This window comes from Myodes glareolus, chromosome 3 (genome assembly GCF_982192425.1).
Source record: "Myodes glareolus chromosome 3, mMyoGla1.1, whole genome shotgun sequence".
Taxonomy (NCBI): domain Eukaryota; kingdom Metazoa; phylum Chordata; class Mammalia; order Rodentia; family Cricetidae; genus Myodes; species Myodes glareolus.
Genome location: NC_142028.1, coordinates 87,444,645 through 87,466,090, shown reverse-complemented (window position 1 = coordinate 87,466,090; position 21,446 = coordinate 87,444,645). Strand labels below are relative to the sequence as shown.

The following is a 21,446-nucleotide window of genomic DNA, read 5'->3' as shown; positions in this document are numbered from 1 at the left end:
CCGGTGTTCCCCTGTCGAGCTCCCTCCACCATTCGGTCCTCCGGCCCTCGGTCACCCACCACTCCCTTCCCACAACTCCGTACGCCACGGTCTGTCTCCAAGGCAGGAGCAGGATTTTCTTGCTGGGGAAACTTTGATTCCCTGCGGTTAGTCTCATAAAGGAGACGTACGACCCGGTCTCAGCCGCCAAAGGAACCCGGGGTCAGGAATCTTGATTTGAGGGTGGTTGTGTTGCGGCGCCAGGGAAGGTACTGGGTGAGTCTACAAAGTACATTTCCACACCCTGCTGGTCACAGCCTCCGCTGGTTGCATCCCACGGAGTATGCTTGTGACCCCTGGTGGGAGGGTGCGTCCTTACTGCACTTTTAAAGGCGCTTTTTCTTTTTCTTTCTTTCTCTGTTTTCTTTTGGGGGTGGTGCTAGTGGACCGGCGGGGTGGTTAGGGAAAGCTGCAGGGCAAAGTGGTGCCACTAGGCTGCTACGTGGTCTAGTAGCCGACCCTCCACGCTGGGTTTCGCTGGTTGTAAACTGGCCCCAACCCCCATCAGCACCACACAAGTCCTCATTGTTGGGGGTCTGCGGGGTGTTTCCGCCCGGGCTGGGAGAGTGAAGGAATGGGGTGGGGGCGGGGAGCCCGAGGCTCTGGGCGACCGTCGGGCGCTGGAGACGTGGAGAGCGCCGCGGCGCGGGCGAGTGCGAGCTCGGTTGTGCGTTTCAGAGGCAGGGTGCGTGCCCGCGTGGGTCGGTGCCTGCGTGTTCGTTTGTATGTCTGCGCACGCCTGTGTTTAGCTTCCTGAGAGAGAGAGAGAGATAGTGGAGACCGGAGCACCATTCCAGAAGGATGCTACAGTGCCTCCCGCTGCCAAACTCTGGCTGAGAGACCATCCTAGCCACTGCTTCTCTCTTCTTCCCTGCTCTCCTCTCGTGGAGCTGGCCCGTTAGACACACTTTCACAATGTTGACGGTTTTGAATAAACGCCTGGGGGGGGGGTCCCGCTGACACTTCCGCATACTTAACATGTTTTCAAGTAATCATATAAATTAAAGGTGGCTTACATTCAGAACCTCCTAATTATCCAGTTCACGTTTGTTCATTCATGTGCCAATTATGGGTCTTCGGGAAATCCATAAAATTATAAACCATCCCCACCCCCTGAATTAGCACCCATTATTTTTTTATTATCTCCAAGATGAGCAGTTCTGGATGGAACCCTGAGTTGCCCAGGCAAAAAGATAGAAGTACCGTGGGCTGAGGGTAAAGGGAGTTACAGACGCCCCCTTCCCATCTCTTTCCCTTCCTAGCCTAACAAGGTTTGGTGGCTCTTCTGGAGCCTGAAAGGGATCAGAGATTTTCTTGATTTCCCATTGAGCAGGGCGACCTAATCAAAGATGTATAAAAGTCAACTTCTAAGCAATCAAATTGTCTGCTGCTGTCCTTGATTGAAACCCTAGCATTCAAATGGAGTATTGAAGAACTCTCAGAAATGGCTTTTGAAGTGCTATTGTTCTTTGCCATACACACAGGCCCTCGGAGAGGTTTAGGAAGTTCAAACTGCAGTGATGTGAAGGGACAGACTTTGTAACTATTTGACAAGGCAGGATCTGCCGCCTGAGAGAAGAGACCAAAGTGGAAGCGAAAACATGTTACTATATTCCCGGGAACCAGGGGGCTCTCAAGTAAAGATGGGCTTCTGCTCGTGAACTGGGCAATTAAATCTCCCGAAATCAGACTCAAAAGATGATTTTTAGTTGAGGATTGTATTTATTTATTATTTTTTTTGGCGCTTTTCTTAAGGTCTGAATAGGCTTGTCTGAAACATTTAATCATGTTCATTGTATTCAACAATAAAATCTGAATAAAAATTACTTATTGTTGATGGAGCTCATCTCAAGGCTGTTTCCCAGTATGTCTCATTTGCAAGAAACACCATTGTGTGAGGCTGCAGGGGAGAGATTCTATCACTTAGTGTTCATTTTCTCCTCCCCAGAGCCCCAGAGGAAGCCGCTGCTTCTGTCCCCTTTGCCCTCCAAAGTCATTTTTCTTAAGCAGGTGGGTGTTTGGCTTCGTTCGTGATCGTGTACCCCTCGCAAAATTGCATTTGGTGGATTTTCAAGGCTTGGAGCCACGCTGCAGGCAGATGAAGAATCTATTTGAGGCAGCATTTCATTTTGATAATTCACTCAAGTCAAACATAAAGCAGGGAAGCAGAGCTGATGCCGTTCAGATGGCACTGGAACAGATAGCAGGCATTAAAGGGTGCTTCTCAGAAACTTTCCGGGTTATTTAGGGCTCACTAAATCTTACCTTGCTCACTAGTCACTGGTGACAAAAGATGTTCACTACTTCAGCAATTAAGAATAAGTCACGTGACTTCTCACAACTTGAATGCCAGCACCTGCAAAACAAGGACCTTCTTTGTGGGTCCTGGATCAGTTTTAAGGGAAAATCCTCTCCTTGAGTGTTTTGGCGCATAGTAGGATTTCAAGAGAATGGTGCAGTTTAGTAACAGCATGGAAACTGGGTAAGGAATAGGGGTGCCTTTTGTTTTTGTTACTTCCTGAGCCTAGAAAAGGGTCACTTATCCGTCTCAGCACCTGACGTACCTTACCTTACTCCATCTTTCAATCTCCTTCTTGTTTGTTAGACAGGGCAAAACCAAATCTGGCCGTGGCGCTGAGATCACATAGGCAATAAGGGAGTTTAAACACATCCACCCACTCTAGCTCCAGGGTAGTGCTGCTCTGGATGGGGAGGTTAAGTGAGCTCCTTCCAGGGCGTCTGGAAACCACCCAGGACATAAAGAAATGATTAAGCCTTTCTGTGGAAGCAGGCTCCCGATTTGCCCATTTTACATGCCCGTCAACACATATGGGCGTGGCTTTCCCACTGGCGGGTCACTGGGCTGATGGTTGTACTGTGAACACCTGCGACCTCGCTAGCGCTTCTAGAAGGTACTGGTTGGTATTGGGCCATTGCTATGTACTCTGTGGAAATATTTATTCATTAGACAGTTAATCAGCAAGTAATTGATTAGGCAGTTAATTAGCAGGGCGTTATTGCTACTGTCGGTGACTGCTGTGGTAAACAAATCCTCAGACCTAGAGGTGGGATCACAGGTGGCACTGATTCTCCAAGCGTGGCTGCACCACCCTTTACCAACTTCAGTCGCCCCAGTTCTGCAAGGCCTTCTCTGTGCTTTAGTTTTGTTTATTCTCGAACAGTAGTACCCATTTCATAAGCTGTTATGAAGGGTCAGGAGAAAATGCTTCAGACCGTGCCTAGCATGAAATATTTACTATCAGTGACGTAGTAATATTGTCCTTCAAACGAGGTGAAATCCTCTTGGCAATGGACATAGCCTCGGTTTGCATACCAGTGTTACTAATCAGAGGTTCGTTTCGAGATCTCCAGTGAACAGTTTTGTTTCTTAATGTTTTACTGGAAATGTGTCCTTAAGCATTTCTGCAGTGTGAAAAGCAATCTTGTGGAAGTGAATATTGTGCTAAAATAGTCAATGCCCCTGCCCTCGTCTGTACTTACTCTGGAGAGAATAACTTGGCTTTGATTGAATTCTCACGGGATAAGTCAATTGGCCTAGTTCACAGCTTAGGGCAGGATAGGGGAAGAACAGGCTAAAGATGACACATGATTTTGCAGGTCACAGCGCTGCTGTGGCTCCCGAGTCCTTGGACTCTGCACACAGTGCTCCTTCTACAAGGCCAGATTGCCTTCTGTACCAGGATAGAGAAGAGGCTTGGAAATATATATAAATAACACTTGGCAGGGGAGCCGCTGTCAGGCTAAGAGCGGGAACCAGCCAGACATTCTGTACGGAGAAAGGAGTGTGAGCAGGGAATCCACATTCATATCCATGAACGCTCGCAATGGGCGCCATCTATGAAATGCATGTCAGGATACGAACTCGTGTAAACATGAAGCAAAGCAGAGAAACCCATTATGCCAGTTAATCACCTGAAATTCCCTGAGGTTGGAGAGCAAATGTTCCGTTTCTCTCTTTCTGTGACATTCCCTTTGTATTGTTCTTCCTTCTAGTCCTCAGATACGGGGAGGCTTTGGTTCAGGAATCATAAAACTCCTTTGGCTTCTGTTTCATGAAATATGCAGCATATTCTATTGGAAAGAAATTGCCAGCTTGCTTTTATTATTATTATTTTATTTTATTTGAACCTGACATATATAACCAATCTCCAGTGCCAGTGGGGGATTCTCATAAAGCGCAAGGAAAACAGAAATAAAATTCTGCTGAACAGAAGGGCTCCCAGCTAAAATGATGGAAGTTCCGTGTGTAAAGCCGGGCTGCTTGGGTGAGGTAGGGATAGGATGTGGGCTGGCTTCTTTAGGCAGCTACAGTTGGTGCACAGCTAGCCCCAATCCAGCAGTGCTTGCTGACCATCTGCGGGGAGGCTTGGTACAGCCTTACTCTTGCATCTGCTCCGGGTTTCATTCCTGTTTCTCAGTCTCTCTGTGGTCAGTCTCCTACTCTCCCAACTGGGTCCTAATCTGTTGATGCACCGTCCTTCAATGTATTCCTTTTCTCCTCCCCTATCTCTCTGCCTCTCCTGCTTACACCGTCTTTGTTTCAGAAGTCTTTTTTTATGATTTATTTCTCTTCATTTTATGTGCCTTGGTGTGAAGGTGTCGGATCCTCGGGAAATGAATCTTCAGACAGTTGTGAGCTGCGATGTGGGTGCTGGGAATTGAACCCGGGTCCTCTGGAAGAGCAGTCAGTGCTCTTCACCACTGAGCCATCTCTGCAGCCCCCTCAGAAGTCTTGATGTCTGGTTGTTTTTAATCTTGTTAGTGTTACAGCTGCAAACAAAGACTGACAAGTTACTGCTCTGCTCTGGAGTGCTGTGGTTTGAGTGTCCCCCATGGTTCCATGATTGAAATTTGGCTGGAATTGTGAGATACTTAGAGGTTGGGAACTTAAACACAAATGTAGGTAGTGCCTGTGGGAAGCGATTAGAATCCAGTTCATGCTGGTAGAGGTCCCTTGATTCAATCCCAGTGCCTTTAAAGTGGAAGCATCTCCAGAAGAGGCCAATACTCACTCCTCTCCCATCCTGTGCAATGACATCAACCACTTTGGAAATCTGGCAGCATTAACCTCCATGTCCCAAGACCTTGGACTTGCAGAACCATAAGCTAGAACAAACCTTCATATTGAAACTTACTCAGTCTATAGTATTAGTATTAGCAACAGAAATTCCTGAGTACACTAGGCTTCTGGGCAATTGAGGAAGAAGATTCTGTTCTTATGGCGAGGCATCACTATGTCCACTCATGTTCATGGGACACCAGCTATGTCTGGCTCTGTACTGGGCACTGTGTATAGTGCCAGGATGTGAAGGTGCGTGGAGCCACAGAACATTTTCCTAGCTGAGTTCCAGGGAACTCATGATCCCCAAGGTCATTTTGAGTAAATCAAGAGGAAGAATGCTCAGGGTGCAAACAAGCACTGTTTTTTGCAAGGCAGAGTCCCTGCTCTAGGGAGTTAGGGCATTTCCTGATTGCTGAGCCGTCCAGAGGTTCCAGCAGTGAAGAAAACCATGTAACTCATGGAGAATTTCCTTAGCAAATTTTCCACGTGTTAGGCAGCTGTAAAGACTGTAACAGAACTCCAGAGATGCAGTCTACTAAAGGGAAGGAGGCTCACTTTGTATCGTGTTATCAGGTTTCAGTCTTTTTGTTTGTTTCCTGGTGTTGGGCAAGTCAGGTGGTGAAGACCACTGGGTGGAAACAGCTGTGCACTTCATGGTGGATGGGAAGCCAGGAGGAAGAGGAAAAGGGCAGGCTCCCAGTTTCCCCTTCAGTAGCTTGTCCCCAAAGACCTAACCTCTTCCCCGTATAGTCCATCTCCTGACTCACCACCTCCCACGATCATCACAGGCTGCCCATCCAGTCTCTCCCATGTGTGCATCGGTGGTATGTTTACACCCACACTCTAACACCGACCCTGGTGTCAAGAGGTGCCTTTCAGTTACTGATGAGGTTGAAGGGGGTAATGTTTGTTGGGAAATATTAAGATTTTAAGAAGATTTTCAGCCTGAAAGTAACAGTGTGATTGGTATATCAGCTCCTTTATCCTCACCGTGCTAAAACACCTGGACAAAAGCAACGTAAGGAGGAAGGGTTAAATTCGGCTTACAGTTCCAAGTAGATAGAGTCAGTCATCGAGGAGAGGGCATGACTGCTGACAGGAAAATCATGGCGCCAGGGTGGGGGACTCACTGGTCATCTGTACTCAAGGAAGCAGAGAGTGAATAAGAGCTGGGACCAAGGTATAAAGTCAGAAGACCCAGTAGTCCTCAGCACCCACTTTCTCTCCAGCAATGCATAACCTCTAAAAGACTCCATCACCTTCCCAACTAGTGCTACCTACTGGGAACCAAGGGTTCAAACCCAGAGGTCTAGAGAAAACATTTCTCATTTGAACCACAACAGTAGGAGAAACCAAGAACTATAAAAAGTTTAAATAACGGCATATTTTTTTCTTGAACCCCAAGGCGCTACCACCTATCACTCTGCTAATGAAATTGGCCCTCCAAACACAAGTGAAGCCCTAATCTGAGCATCTCTCCTCCTGCTAGATGCAATGACCATCCTAAATTCGTTCGTCATAATACCAAATGATTTTTTAATATGGTCTTTGGGGAAAAAAAGATCCTAAAATATTCCAATGAATTCCCATTCAGTGTCTAGATGGCTCTTAGGTAATGCAGAGAAAAGTGGTTTTGTCCAGTAAGTGTCTTGGGAAAAATTACATTTGTTATTAGTAAAGAAGCATGGTTTCTACTTTTAACTCTAGTGTTTGGAATATGGTTGATGCTTAATAAATTCCTGCAGAATTGATGCTAGTATATGTAGTCCCATGGGACTCATTATGTTGACAGAGGTAAAAAGACTAAATTGTCCCTCCCCACCCCGCCTCAGCTAGACAATACTGAAACACCTTTTCAGGAATCCTAAGCTTCTGTTTTACCTCTTTATTTTTGTGATATGGGCTTGAGAGAGAAAGACAGCAGTCATCTGATGGAAGGTATCTTTCTGTGCTGCTGACATCTTGTAGGATCAAAATAAGAGCTCTCTGTTCAGTCAGCTCCAGCGAACAGCGAAGACAGTGGGGCCATCCACTTCCACTTGGGAAAAATTCCAAATACTTTCAGTAGGGAAGAAAAGTTATGCATCAGCATGCTAATTAATTACTCATCCTGATGCTAACTGCTCGGAAGGTTGATGAGGGTTCTATCCCTGAAGTCCTCAAGAAATAACTCCCAGTAGTAGGGTCTCATAGTTAGCTACTCTCACGACAACAGTAGTATCTGTCTTGACATATGGAAGGCGCATTCTCCTGCATAAGTGCATCTGATATATAGAATACTAAGTGATGCTTTTCCTTCTCATTTCCCTTGCTTATATTCATGTTATTGTATGCATACATAATCAGCATGGATCATGAATGGCCAAATACTGGTGAAGGCGACATGGTGGAAGAATGAAGGTCCCTATAGGCTTTATACTGGGGTTGTTTTGGGTACCAAATCATGGCTTTTTGGGAGGCAGCACATTAGCTTCTTCCTTGGGCCCAAAAATTGATTGTGCAAATAGTCCACTCCTAGGGTTTCCCAACTGTGTTTTTGGTGGTAAAGACATTTCTGAGGCTGATCATTACATCCTAGCAGATAGCAGCAGGTAGAAGAACAAGAATGAACTCTGTGAAGTGAATGAGTATGACTATAACGGAGAGTGCATAGGGTCAATGGAGAGAGGATTCTGTATAGTTATCCCCTGGGCTGATTGGTGACTGCTGGGACCCATGCTGTGTCACAATGACACATAGTGGTGCTTGTCTTGAATTGTGAGCCTCCTTATTCTGAGCAGCTTGGTATACCTTGCTATGCCAGCTCACCGAAGTCTAACCAAAGACCATCACCATACCAAGACTCTCAGGTTTAAAGCAGAAATGCTCACAGGTAATCCAGTTGGGGATAAAGTCCAGGATGGGCTAACCATATGCTCAGTACAGGTTCTGGTCTACGTTGCTGGAGTGTGATCCCAATGAATGAAAAAGGTTACTGTAATTTACTTCTTTGGGAAGCTGAATAGATTTATAGACCACGATTAAGTTGGGTTCGTGCCCATCTTCGACTTTCTAACATCTTAATTTTAATGTAGCTGAATTTATCAATCTTAAACAGTTGGCACTTTTTATGTCCTGTTTGAGAAAGACTTTTTTCAAATCCTGATGTCATAAAGATACTCTCCTTCATTGTCTTCTAAAAGCTTTATTATTTTGCTGTACCTATGTAGGCTCTGTTACTCATATTCGATGTATGGTGTTGTGAGACAGGAATTTGAACAAACTTTTATTTAATATGAAAAAAATTTTTTGACATTTAGGTCCAGTTTCTAGACATTCTTTTCCGTTTTGTTCTGAAACCAATATTTATTATTGTAGCTTTATAAGCGTTCATATTTAACAATACAAATCCCCCACATTGTCCTCTCCAGAAGGGGCCCAGCTTTTCCCTTCCATCCATATTTTAAGATTTCAGAAAAATACTCTTGAGATTTGATTTACATAACCTTAAATTTATGGACCGAGGGTGACAACATTATGACACTGAATCTTTGAATCTATAAATATGGCAACCACATTAACTTAGTTATTTAATGTCTTTCAGGGCAGCTGATAGTTTTCTGCAGAAGGGATGCACTTTCTTGTTAGATTTGTTCTTCTCTATATTGTTTAGCTGCTAGTATAAACATTGTCTTTAAAATTACGTTTTCCAGCCATGCGGTTGCTTTTCTATCATACACCACTTTATCTGAAGCAGGAGAGGGTAAAGACCAGGTCTAGTGCAGGGTTTACTATGAACAGGGAGCTTTAGATACTTGCTTTCGATCCCAGAACAGCCTTAAGGCAAGGACTGTGGCTCATTGTCCTTCTCGGCAGACTTACAGCACCAAGGCCATTAGAGATGTTGCTGTTCCCAGAGGTCTGATGGGAACTCTGAGGATGGCAGGCTAAGGGGGTGGTCATTGCACTGCACCCGCTCATTTTTGCTCATTTTGAAGTTATGAAAATTTCCCCTAGGTTTCCCAAGTTTGTGAGATGGTGTGTGAGGTAGGATGCCATTCCCTTCTGGTGAGATGCTGTCTTTGTCAGCCTCCTGTGGCAGCGCAAAGCATCTGGAAGGAATTTGTTCATAGGAGAAGAAGGTTTTTTTGGCTTGGTGTTTCAGCGCTTCTCTGTGGTCACAGTGGCCTTGCAGAAAGCACACGGTCAAGCAAAGCTGCTCGCCTTCTAGCAGCCAGAAATCAGAACAAGCAAGACTAAGAACAAGAAGCAGAAGGTAGTGACGGACAGCCTTCAAAGGCCAGTCTCTTGCGTTTCTCTACTTGTGGCTGTGGCAAAACGCCTGGTGAAGGCACTGCAAAGAAGGACAGTTTGTGTTGGCTCACAACTTGAGGATACAGTCTGCGACGGTGGGGAAGTCATGTTCTAGGAGTAGGAGACCACTGGTCATGTTGTATCTGTGCTCAGGAAACAGGGAGAGGTGAGTTCTACTCTTCAGTTGGCTCCCCCACCCTTTTATTAAGCCTAGACCCCAGCCAATGGCATGGTGCTGCCTTCTTTCCAAATGGGCTGGTCTCCTTCCACAGTTAAACCTCTCTAGAGCTGCCTCTAGGACACACCCAGAGTCTCATCTTCTAAGTGACTGTCCGTCCATTCACGTTGACAATGGAGGTTAACCTTACTCAGTATGGCTCCCTTCACTCAGCCCACTCAACTACAAAATTCTTAATGGTCTTTGACTAGGTTAACACCCTTATGATCTCCTCCTCTCTCAGAGTTCTACCACATTCATTGCTGCTTTGGGGACCAAGGCTTTAATGCACAAGCATTTGGGGAGCACTTTATATCTAAGCCATTCAGATGCCCAGACTGGCATGAGTGTTGGGTGCTGGGGCCAGTGAGCCAGACTGGGCGTGCTTCCGCGCCACATTTCAGCAGACGTTGGTGTGGATTTCCTGCCTCCTCGAGGGTTAAGTTCTGGCACACAGCCCCAGTGTTTAGCTTTTTAGATGACCGAGTTTCAGTCAGTCCGGCTTTTAAATGAAGAACTTCAGGTCTGGGGAGTTGAAAACACATGTTTAGTATTCAGGTTGAACTGGGCTAGAGACCCAGGTCTCCTTGTACCCAGCTCAGCGCTCTTGCCATCTCTTCCTGTTAATTTAAGGTTTTCAAGTGCAGTGTGAGGGCAACAGAGTGACATGCTGTTGGGAGCCATGATTATAGGTGGAAACTGTTCCATGGTATCTGAAGAAGGGGCTAATGCAAGAACTGAGTGTGGTCCCCGTATAGGGGACTATCTGTCAGTCTCCCCTCTTCTTTCTACTCTTATCTCCACTGCCTTCCCCTGTGCTGACTCTTCCCCCACTTGTCCTACCCACTTTGTAAATTCATTTTTATTTTTGTTTTCCCCCTTTTAATAACTTTTTTTTAAAAAAAATTTTAGGTCAGATATTCATTCTTTTCCAGAACTACCTCTTAAAGCATCTGTATTTAGAAAAGTCCGACTCCCTCCTTTTTCCTTGCCCCTCCCCCCACATCTTATTATCAGCTGTTTCTTTGTGTCTCTGGAATGAAAATAGTAGGTAGAGTATTAGGTTAGGGTGGAATGGAAGAGTCTGTCACATATAAAACAAGGTTAAAGGAAAGAAAAGGTGACCCCTTGATTAACCCAATAGATAGCTCTGTATAAAGTCTGTGGTGTTCACACGAGTGAGGCCGTTCAGTGCATACTGCCTGCCCTGCTTGTCTCCATGGAGAATGAGGTCCTGATTGGTTTGTGTGGCTGGAGGAAGAGGTGCTGTGAGGAGGGTTTGGGGGACGGAACCCCATTGATCCCTTTGGATAATTAAAGCTCAAACAACTAAGGCTTAGTCTCCTCTTGGCACCCATTTACCGTGTTACTTTCAAGGTGTATTTCCTTTTCTCAGGCTGAGTGTAGGACTCGTACTTCAACATGACTTCACTTGCCCCTCCCAGATTTGTCAGTCTAGATTCCTCTACAGATCAAGAATCTCCTTGCTTGGCTTTTGGAAGAAGTCCATCATTAATTCTTGTTGGTTTGAAATAAAGCAGATTTTTTTTTTGAATAGAGGAAAAAAAGGTCCTGTAGTAGACTAATTTGAGTCTGTGTAAACACAATTAAAAACTTTCCGTAATTATTTCCTTTGGGGGTAAGGTTTAGTGCCTGGTTTCCTAATGGTGCTTTGTTATTCCTTTCCTCGGTACTTAGCTGTCGTCCCTCTTTCTCTCTTTCTTTCCTCTCTTCCGTCCTACTCATTCAATGAAAATATTAGCATGTGTGAAGCTCAGAGGGCAGATTACAGCAGTTGATTCCTTCTGTCCCTCTTCCTTGCTAAGACAAGGCCTCTCTTGCTTCAGTTGCACTGCACGCCCCTGTTCTGTACGCTCCAGGCCAGCATGCCCCAATTCTGCACACTCCAGTCCTGCGCGCCCCAGGCAAGCTGGTCCAGAGCCTTCATGTGCTTCTCTCCTCATTACCTCTCACCTTGCATAGGAGCACTATAATTACAGGTGTGCACCCCACATCTGGACATTTTGCTTGGGTCCCATGGATTGAAGTCAGGTTTTCAGGCTTACAGAGGTAGCTCCTTCCTTTACACTCGGAGCCATCTTCCTGCCCCTCTTCTCCCACATTTTATTTGGCAATAAATAAAGGAATGTCTTGAAATCACTAGCACCTGCCAAAGGCTTTGTCCCCTGAAGATTTCAGGTGTGATTTTGCATGGCTAATAGAATGGGGCTTGTTCCCTATATGTCTGTCAATCATTCTGGTGGGGTGGGAAGCACTGGGGGATAGTCAAGAGGAGGCTAGCTTCTTATCAAACCTCGTAGTCATGTAAATATTTTATATGCATGATTGTTGGCTTAGCAGATTCTCTATAGCCCCTTGAAAGTCAGAATACGAGACTCTTTCAGACACTCTGCATCCGTATCTCTGGGTGAGAGTATTTCTCTGTGTTATTCTTGAGCACACTTCAAACAGCAGAGATTTCCCTCACCCCTACAACCGCGACTCCCAAGTAGAATTTAATCATGCTAATGATTCGCTATTGGTAACAATCTCACTGGGACAGCCACACCAGGTAGCTTAACAGGGAATGTTCTAATACAGAAAGCATGCCACCAAGGTGTTAGAAGAGCTGAAAGTGTTAAACAGAAGGAAAGGGGAAAGGAGAGCAGGAGCAGGAAGTCAGCAAGCCTGGGCCTGTGCATGCCAGGGACTATGTGGCATCTCTGAGGCAGGAGGAGCTCTGGAGGAGCTGAAGAGACTGTGGGACCAGAAGGGCAAAGGCATTGGAAGACAGCCAGAGTAAAGCAGGCTGTTAGATGGGAGTGGGTAGCACACAGAGGTTGTGTGGAATCCCGGGAGGATTTGGCCACTCTGGAAATGTTTCCCTGAGACAGACTAAAATGGGGAAGCATACTAGCTTCTCTTCCCTCCTGCTGTCTCCTGCCATCCTTTCCAATGTTATCAATTCATTCCGTAGTGGAGCCTGAGAAATGCAGTTGAGCCTAACTTCCTACAATACCCAACAGATGTAACATGAGGGGGCCGGCTTGTTGGGGTTTCCATCCCACCCGGTACCTCACAGCCGGCATGCCCCAAGGAAAATCACACACAGGACTCCATAACTCTTATAACTTATATTAACCCATTATTCTCATCTATGTTAGCCATAATGGCTCCGTACCTTTCTCAGCTGGGCAAGTTACATGCTGCCTCTTCGGTGGTCTGCGCAGGAGTGGCAGAGGGAACTTCCTAGAATACTCCCAGTCTCTGCTCCATCTCTACTTCCTGTCTGGCTTTCCTGCCTATACTGCCTGCCTGGCCAATCAGTGTTTTATTAAAATATGATTGACAGAATACAGATAATTCTCCCACACCAAACAGATAAGAAAACGCATCAGTAGAAACAGGCAAAGGGTTTGTTCGTATGCCAGGGAAACCCAATTGTAATGCTTAACCCAACAGTTTGAGATCACGGAGTGTGTGTACTTCCACAGACTTCATGGTATAGGCTGATCAGAATGTCCTTATGTGGCACATGACTCTGTCTCCTGCAGAAATGCTTGTTGATAATGCAAAGTTGCAGACAATCAACAGAAGAAAGTACTTGGATTGATTAACTCCTCATTCTCTCCTTCCATGCTAGAGCTGCCTGTCCTTATGCCAAGAATGGCCCTGAATATGCTCCCAGTGAACCTTCTTGCCACAGGGCTCTTTGAGTTTGTCCTGGTGAATATAGCGGCTGCTAGGGCGCACAGGTCTCTTGTAATTCCAGAACCTGAGAACCTCTAAAGGCACAACATTGTGGAAACTCACTTAGCGGTAAGAGCTAGGTTGACACAAGTCAGCATGTAGTCTGTTTCTGATTCCTCTCTGTGGTATTGGCCATGCATTTTGCTTTGGAAGCAGCGAGGAATTTATTTGATTACAGGATGCCACCACAAATCTGGGTAAGGATATTATAAACAATAGGTAAGTGATTATGGTGTGATTTGAAAGAAAATGACCCCCCATAAAGTGACACTATTAGAAGGTATGGGTTTTTTGCAGTAGGTATGGCCTTGTTGGAGGAAGTGCGTCACTGTGGAGGTGGGCTTTGAGGTCTCCTATGCTCAAGCTACTACCAGTGTTACAGACCACTTCCTATTGCCTGCAAGTTGAGACGTAAGGTGTTTGGCTACTTCTCCAGCTCCATGTCTGCCTGCACACTACTGTACTTCCAGCCTCCATGCTCTCAGCCATGATGAGAATGGACTAAACCTCTGAACTGTAAGCGAGCCACCACCATTAAATATTTTCCTCAAGAATTGCTGCGGTTATGGTATCTCTTCCCAGCAATAGAAACCCTGAGACAGACGTGTAGTATGCACAGACTCTAACATAAGATTTACCTGTAGAACCCATTACATAGCAAAGAATTTGGGATAAGGATTGTGAACTGTGTCTCACAATGATGGCGAAGGAATGAATGGAACTCTAGGGCAGGGGTGTGTGGCTGTAGCACAGTGGTTGAGCAGGACCCCCTAAAATCATGGACTGCCAGAGCTAGATGGGCCTCTGTAGTCCAGCAGTACAGCCCACCCATTCTGTAGGTGAGAAGACCACTTAAGGAGGAGTCTGGTACACATGTTGTAAGCTTGGGTTGCTTGTGGAACTCAAACCATTGACTTACCATTTGCAGTTTACGAATGTCCTGTTAAATCTGATTCTTTGGTTATATACATTTGGACATTTAAGAATTGGATGGAATGAAGGAAAATCTCAGATAACTAGGTATTTCAAATTCTAGCTGCAGTAACCTGACATTTGTGTGGTATTTCACATATCTACATGTTCTCTCCCTCCCTCCTTCCTTCCCTCCCTCCCCTTCTCTCTCCCTCCCTCCCCCCCTCACACACACACATACACACTCTGTCCCTCCCCCTCCCTTCCCTCTTTACTTTTCAAATCTTTTCATTCAGTTTTCAAGAATAACTCTGCCTATGGACAGGGTGAGTAGTAAAGCCACTACGACCTCATTTTGCAGGTGGTAAGCCTGAGATTTGACCAATAATTGGTTCTGTGACCATGGGCAAACCTTTAACTTTCAAAGTCTTAGTCAACAGTGATTGTTATGGGAGTTGTTTGTTTGAGACAGGGCCTCATGCAACTCAGGCTGGCCTTGAATTCAATCTGTAGCTGAGGATGACCTTGAACTTCTGTTTTTTCTGCCTCTACCTACCAAGTGCTGGGACTTCAGGTGTCCATTGTTTTGCCTGGCTTCGGGTTGGACCCAGGGCTTCACATGCATGGCTAGGTGACATTATACCATCTGAGCTCCGTCGTTAGAGCTAGGTTTATTTTGTAAGTCAAAATGAATAACCCTCTTAGTACAATTAGATTTGTGCCTGGTGCACACTGTACTAGCCAGGATGACTCCTTGTCTGTTCCTTATCGTTCGCCTTATCAGAAACCCGGAGTCAGTCCCAGGCAGCTGCATAGCTCCTCCCTTGAAAAGGGGCCGCTTCAGCATCCAATAACTCAGTGACAGAGTCATGACAAACTCTATGCCTCTGCAGCAGTTTGTAAAGATGACGTTGAAGGTGAGGGGCATGACTTCATGCCATAAGGTGCTACATTTTTCTCTTTCTATCCAAAGAACCTGGTCATGGTGTAATGTGACCTCGGTGGCCTTTGTTGTTCTCACATATTGGGAGGCAGTTGAATATTTATTTACTCCAAATCCCACTGGCGAGAGGGGACAACTACCACCCCAAACACAATTTGCTGTGGAGAACAGTGACATTTGTAGTCAGCCCACATGAGACTTTGTAGGCTGTAATTCATGTTGGAGATGAATAAGAAAAGGTTTTCTTTTTTCTGACTATTTTGAAAGATTCATAAAGTCATATTCTTAGGGAAAGTTTATTAATCCATAACTTACAGAAAACTCCAGAGGAAGGAGGTACGAGAGATGTTGTGTAGGTAAAAACATCAAGCATGTCATAGCCAGAATTGAATTCTGCATATATTGTTCAGCAAGCTGTCTTCTGAGCATATAGCATGGGCTAGGATCATGATGACTGTTACCTAAACAAGTCATTATTTCATTTTATATTTTAAATGAAAGGATGCAAAAGAGTGAAACATGCAGAATAATCATTGTGGGCGGGATTCCAATCCTCTCCCTCCCCTAGGCTGCTCTCCAGCTCCATCCACAGAAAGGCATGCATCTGTTCTCTTATCTGAGCTGTGCCTACTGGGTCTCTAGGATAGGTCAAATGGAGATGGCTGCACTTGGCAATGAGAGAGGTGATGATGAGGGGGAGAGACATGGCTACTTCATTGACCATTGTAAGAAGCAAAGATTGATAGGAAACAATTCTCCGCTTCATCATGTCATCTGTTTATTCAGTGTTTATTGAATTGGTGCACAGTCCTGTGCACATTAATGTGCTCTGTGGATATGACCACATGAAAAAGACACAGGCTCTCTAGCAACAAATAGTGAAGTGGAAATAAATAAGCTGGTGGCCCAGTACAATGCAAGCACCAAGGGATGGACTTTGCTAGAGTATGGAGTGGTCAGCCTCTCAATGAATTGTTTTGAGAGTGAGTTGTTAGTGCTGGGCTCCAGGTTTTTCTGATGTGTGTGCCAGAGGCTGTACTCAGTGCATACGGTCTACTATAGAAGACAAGGCTTTCTGGGCCAGAGGGTCGTGATGATCGTGGAATGTGTCGTTTTGTATGGAGAATGCTGAGGGATTTGGAACAAGTGGATCTTTAGTGCGTGTATGGAGCAGGGATGCAGGAATCAGGGAAAATGGGGTGGAAAGGTCAGCAGAGCCAATAGTGGTCCCGAAGACTTAGAGGTGTGATTTTTGTACCTCCAGGTTTCCCTCAGGCCAGGGGAAAAGTAGCAGACTGTGGAGACATAGTGCTGTGTTAATTTGGGTGCAATGAAGCTGTGAGCATCAAGTGTGGTATATATTAGCTGTCTTAAAAACCTTCCGTTATAAGAACTGCAGACTCGGGTGCCCACAGGGATGGGCCTTCTTGAGTAAAATAGACAAAATGCGTCAGAAAAACCACTGTCCAGCTCAGGCAGTGGTTGCTGTAGGGAATGCTGGACTGAGGCATGCTGAAGTAGAAAGTGTGTGTGTGTGTGTGTGTGTGTGTGTGTGTGTGTGTGTGTGTGTGTTTGTCCCGTCCCGTCTGAAGATCAGCCACTAAATGAAATAAACAAGCAGAAATATGCTGCAGGGTTTTTTTTTCAGCTTATGCAGCCCCTACTGCATAATTTTGGCCTCTTCTTCATAAGTAGTAGGTTGTGACTATATATAAATTTACAAGCAGAAATTCAATCAATAGACCAAAGGGGGGGAAACTGGACTGTTTCTTAGTAAATGGCAAAATTTTTGCAAGGTAGTTGGAACTGGTGGAAATTGGCCCTTGTTTACCTTTGTTTCCTCAGTCACCTTGTTTATCTTTGGTGATTAAGCTGTGCTGATATGTGGTAAACGCTGAGCAGAGCCCTTGGCCACAGTGATGCTGGACCGCTCTTTGCTGCTGGCTCAGCAGCCCTGAAGTCTGTACCTGCCTCCGCTGCAGCCACCAGAATTAAGCCCCTTACGTTCTGCTTTCAAGCCATATCCTTGCAGTGTGTCCAATGAGAAGTCTTAGGGCCTTAATGGCAGTGTTGCCTGGCTTCCTCACCGAGGGCTGAGACTCCCAGCCACTGAAATACGCACATTTTACTCCAGATTGGAGAACACCAGCAACTTAGTAGTTACTGTGGAATTGAGTGAATATCATAAATATTTATTTATCTTTTTCATAGCTGGCATAAAAATGTTAGGGTATAAAAAAGTTGTTCAGTATAAAAACAACAGGAAATTCATTGGCTATACATCTCCCGAATGCGCGCGTCTCTTCAGGTTTTCATTAGCGTCTAGCAATATACTTGGAGAAATTAGATTTGAAGCGAAGCTCTGGCAGAATATGAAAGAGCCCAGTGCCACAATTAACCCGTTTTAAGCAAGGATCCAGGCACACAGCAGCCTGCTGTTAACTGTGTAGGGGCTCAAACCAAGTTGAATGTGTTTCTCTTTTACAACTTTTATAGATAAACTGGTCCATTTTAATTGAATTTGGAGAGTGCAAAGGAGCATGAACCTGGGAAAGAAACTTACGTTGTTTCTATGCAGAAACAGCCTGTGGGCCTCTTTTGAAATGAAAGTGCAGATACTATGGGGCTAGATTGGCATCAGCACACGTTTCAGCACAAGTTTCTGGTTACTTGATTTTCCCCAGTTCTTTTCTTCTCATTGGTGGAAGACAAAGTTACTATCTATTCATCTGCTAGTTTATGTTTTGTTTTGTTCTTTTGGGAGGGAGGGGTTGATTTTAAGAGATTTTTTTTTCTTTTAGACTTTTTAATGTAGTTGGTAGGCTAAAAGAAACCCAAAACAGGATGCCCTTCAATAGTGACTCAAAGCAAGCATGCCGAGTAAAACATACAGAATTACCAGCTAAAGCCAGTTAACACTTTGAAGGAGCTAGTATGCAGTGTGTGTCGTGGCACTGGCAAGAATACCCACTGTGCCCATGTTCTAAATGATCCCAGCATTCGTGATTCCTCTGCTGCTCCTTGCTACTATTTCCCTCTCCTTCTTGTGGCCAAAAGACACCGTCCAAAGGGAGGGACATGTGGGTCAACCCCATTGTAGCCCAGATTTTAGCCAAAAAACATCGATAGGAGTACATGTAGTAGATTGTCATTTGGATCAGTTATTGGCTGACTGGCTTGCTGTTTTGATTGGCTGATGGATAAATTGCTTGGCTGATTGGCTGATTGATTTGATCCAGGTCATCTGTGTATTGAGTAAGCATTAAAAAGAACAGAACTGATAGAATGCACACACAACACACACACACACGCAATATATATATATATGTATATATTAGAGTGGCTTATAGGTTGTGGTTGTCTCCTGATGGAAAATTCAAGAATCTAATAGTTGTTTGGTCCACGAGGCTGGATGTGTCAGCTGCTGTATGCTGTCTACACACTGGAATCCTGAAGAAGTAGGCTCTAACACAGTGAACAAATGAACCTGCCAGCCATCAAGAGCGAGGGCAAGCAGGCAAAAGGGAAATGCTTCCTTTTTCCATATCCTTTATATAGGCTACCACCAGAATTGGTGACTCAGATTTACGATAGTCTTTCCACCTCAAATTATTCAATCAAGAAAAAGTCCTGACAAGTGTAATCATCAGCTTGAGTTTTAGTTAATTCCAGATGTTGTCAATTTGGCAACCAAATACTAAGAATAGTTATTACAGTTGGTTCTTTGATTTTTATTGGTTGACCACATTGATCGTTTAATTGGTAGATCTGATTGGTATTCTTTTTGTTGTTAAATGGCTGGTAGAGTTCAGGAGTGAGTCTCATGAGTCCCTGGTTCCAGGCCTTTTTGTTTCTGTTTTTTGAGGGGTTGGGGAGACTCTTTCAATATCATTATTTGGTGTAGGTTTCTTGAAGTGTTTATATCCTTTTGGCTTAATTTTGGAGGGTGATATTGTGTTTAGAAAATCATTTGTTTCCTCTAAGTTTTCCTATCTATTGGACTATAGTCTTCAAAGAATTTCCTAATGATATCCTGAACTTCATTAGTCCCTTATTTCATTTATAATTTTATTACTTTTGGTCCTGCTTCTCTTTGGTTTGTTTGGCTAAGGCTTTATATTTTCAAAGAACTCATCACTTATGGATTGCCTTCGTTGTTCTTTGCTTTCCATTTCAGCGATTTCTGCTCGGCTCTTGACTATTTCATTTCTTCTGCTGGTTTCAGGGTTGGGCGATTTGTTTCCTTTTGTCTCTAAGATCTTGAAATGCATCTTTAGAAGTCTCTTTGTTGTTGTTTTTGTTTCACTTTTATAGGCACCCAGAGTTATGAGCCTCCCTCTTAGAACTGCCTTTACTGTATCCTAAAAGTTCTAGAAAATTGTATTTTTTAGTTTTGCTTGATTTCCTCCCTGATTTGTTCAGTGTCATTCAAGATCGGACTGTTGAGTCTTGTGTGTCTCTCTGTGTGTTAAGTTACTGCAGTTTCTCTTGTGATTGACTTCTAGCGTCACCCTATTTTGATTTTGATAACATCTAGTAAATTATTTCAGTTCTACTTTGTTAAGACTTGATGTGTAAGGCAGCTTGTGGTCTTCTTTGGCAGAAGCTCCATCCATGGGCTGCTGAGCAGAGCACATATCCATCAGCTGTTGGCTGGAATAGCCTGTTCGTGTCTGTGTAGTCCATCTGATGTAGGACATAGTGTACTTCTGAAATGTCTTTGTTGCAGTTTTATTTGATGATCTTTTCATTCATGAAAACTGTCTATTAAAGTGCCCGTTATCTAAACCTATCCATTTCCCCATGTCCAGTAGTGCTTGCTTTATGAGATTTGGTGTGCCGAGAATTTGATGCCTGTGTATTTAAAATCATCATAGTATTCATGATGGAGTATATTCCCTTTACTAATACGTAGTGACTCTATTTTCCTGGACTATCTTCGAAGTGTGCTTTGTTCACTATAAGAATGGCCACTCCTCCCTGCTTCCTGCTTCCATTTGTGTAGTATGTAGAATAACTCTTCTGATGTCTAATCTGTTGAGTCTTTATCAATAAGCTGTGTCTCTTGCAGGCAGCCATGGTGGATCTTACTTTTCCATTTAGTCAAATAGTTTGTATCTTTTGATTGGACAGTTAAGACCTAACATTTAGCATTCTTGTTGAGATATTTCATAGTTCCTGTAAACATTTGTATTATTTTTCTGTAGGGCTCATAAATTATTTCTTATTTTCCTTCCTCAATTTATCCTTGAGATTTGCTGATTTACTTAGTTAGGCATTCTTGATTCTTTTCTAGTTCTCATTGATTCATCTCGTCCTCCTATGAGATTTATTCTTTCCTGTACTCACATATTAGGCTGTCTTCCTCCTCTGTAAAATTCCTTTGAGTCTCTCCTGTATTGCTGGCTTGTGGTCATCCATTGCTTTAGTTTTTTTTATTGTCTTGGGAGGTCTTTATTTCTCCATCAGTTTTTACAAACCACGTTCACTGGCTATGATAATCTTGTTTAGCTTGTATTCACTCTAAGGACCGGAAATCTATCCAGCCCTTACATGCTTTCTGGGTTTTCAGCCTGCCTTCTGGAAGATCTAATGTGGTTCTGATGAGTCTGCCCTTGTAAACAAGTTGACTTTTCTTTCCTCTTGCTGACTGAATATTCTTTCTTTCTGTTCTTTTCACATTTTGTTGATTAAGTATCAAAGAGTGATTTTTCTCTAGTCACCTCTAGTTAGGGTTCTGAATGCCTCTGGCACACTGCCCCTACCTTTCTCTAGACCTGAGGAAGTTTCTGCTACACACTCACTGAATAATCTCTGTCTTTAGTTTTTAACCTCAGTTTCTTTTTTGCCACACTGTGATATTTAGGCCCTGTCTCTTCCTTATGTCTCAGAGCCCTTGGAAGTTGTCGTCATATTATTTTTCTTTGTTGCTGCCTGAATGTAATACTCAACTCTACGCTCATTCTCCAGTATTCTCTGTTCTTCTCCATCTTGTCTGTTGATGATGTTTCCATTTGATTATTGGGATTGATTGACTCTTTCATTTTCAGTACTTCTGTTTGATTATTTTCAGAATTGTAATTCCTTGCCGAATTTTCTTCTGTGTGTTGTTTCTCATCTGGCGTGCTACCATTCTGGTCTACACTGCCGGCTCTCATATGGCGTGCTACCATTCTAGTCTACACTGCTGACTCTCATCTGGCGTGCTA

General features: G+C 44.2%; 1 protein-coding gene across 4 annotated transcripts in view; it reads left to right on the top strand.

Moving 5' to 3' along the window:
• The window catches only part of Dab1 (DAB adaptor protein 1), a 1,122,840-nt gene that overhangs the window by 740,183 nt on the left and 361,211 nt on the right, over window positions 1–21,446 (top strand). The window lies entirely within an intron of this gene.